Raw genomic sequence first — 1,455 nt, forward strand, 5'->3', positions numbered from 1 at the left:
TAATTTTTATTATAAAATATTATGATAAATAATAATTAAATTATTTCAACTGAGGCAATTTCCCACTAGACAATATTTTATCCTATATAATTCGCAGGTCGTTATCATCTAGTCATCACGGCACCGACTCCACTTCGATCCCGCGTGCAAATAAGGAAAGGGAAACGACTGTCTCAAACGGGCGGCTACGATTTTGCCCCTATCCTTAAAATCTCGCATACGAATTTCTGCTCATCAATCGCCGTCCAGTTCCTAGTTGATACCTCACCATTCCAACCTATTAATTAAAGCCTCTGCTTTGCATCATTCAAAGCTTTTAGTTAAGAAGCAACAAATTCGTTGCCTTCCGCGATATCGGTTTCGTTTTCGTCTCCCTCTCTCAATTTGCATCCCCATATAATAAGATTTCTAGGGCTTCTGTTAACCAGGAAGAGAAAGAAGAGCAAGGACAAAAAAATTTAGAAACGAGAGAGAGAGAGATGATGGAGCTATTCATCCTCGGTTGCGCCGGCGTTGTAGTGCTCCTCCATAGCGCCAATTTCTTCTTCCATGCTTTATCTCGTAAGATCGGCTTCCGATCCCTCAGGTGGAGCTTCTCTCTCGCTTTATTTTCCATATTTTTCCATCTATTATTACTGATCTGAGTAGATTTGAAACAGAAAAAGATTTTTGTTTTCTAGGGCTTGTCTTCCGTTATCCATTTTAATAATTTTATTGATTTTATATTTTGTTTATCTGTGTGGATTTGTGATTTTGTGTTTGCAGCTTCCTTGGATTCATTGGGTGAGTGGGGAATCAATGGATTGGGAGCTTCAAATATGCTAGAGTAAATCTGTTCAATGATGGTTGATCGTTGAACTTCGAAGACAGACAAGTCTGATGAACTGTAATTTATTTTTTGCGTTAAATCTGCGAAATTTTAGTTGTGTTGGATTTATCTTAAATTGTCAGCTTCTCTCCTTCCCCTTTTACGCAGAATTATTTTTTGGGATGGGATATTTGTTAGTCTATATAGATGAATGAAATGCGGAGTTATCTACCATTTTATATGTGCTCTTGGAAGAAAAAAAAGGTGCTCTTGGAAATCTTTTACCAGCTAGATGAATCTTACAGACTGCACGAATCTGAATGCTCTAATATCGTACATATTGCATCTGCTGATAATCTCGAAGTGCTTGCGGTTGAAATATGTTATGTAATGTCATATTATATCTAGTTGTTTTAAATTCAGGGTTGGATACAGCTTTTTTTTTTATGGTGAAAAAAAAAAAAAATTTAGGGATAAGTATAGATGCATAGGATTGATAAAATTAGAGAAAAAATATTTTTGAGGGGAGCAAAATGCCCAAAATACTCAAAATATTTCAAAAAATCTCTTATGAATATATAAAAAAAAAAATTTTTTTTGAGGGTGGGCATTTGCCGACTTAAGTTCATGGTGGATCCGCCCATGGT

The 1,455-nt window shown here is 35.9% G+C and overlaps 1 long non-coding RNA gene across 1 annotated transcript; it reads left to right on the top strand.

Moving 5' to 3' along the window:
* Positions 1–174: 174 nt before the first annotated feature.
* On the top strand, positions 175–1,049 carry LOC110096568. Its single transcript, XR_002303104.2, has 2 exons — positions 175–586; positions 766–1,049. It is a non-coding gene; the product is annotated as an uncharacterized LOC110096568 (long non-coding RNA).
* The last annotated feature ends 406 nt before the right edge of the window (positions 1,050–1,455 follow it).

The sequence above is a fragment of the Dendrobium catenatum genome, unplaced genomic scaffold (genome assembly GCF_001605985.2).
Source record: "Dendrobium catenatum unplaced genomic scaffold, ASM160598v2 original_scaffold_186393, whole genome shotgun sequence".
NCBI lineage: Eukaryota > Viridiplantae > Streptophyta > Magnoliopsida > Asparagales > Orchidaceae > Dendrobium > Dendrobium catenatum.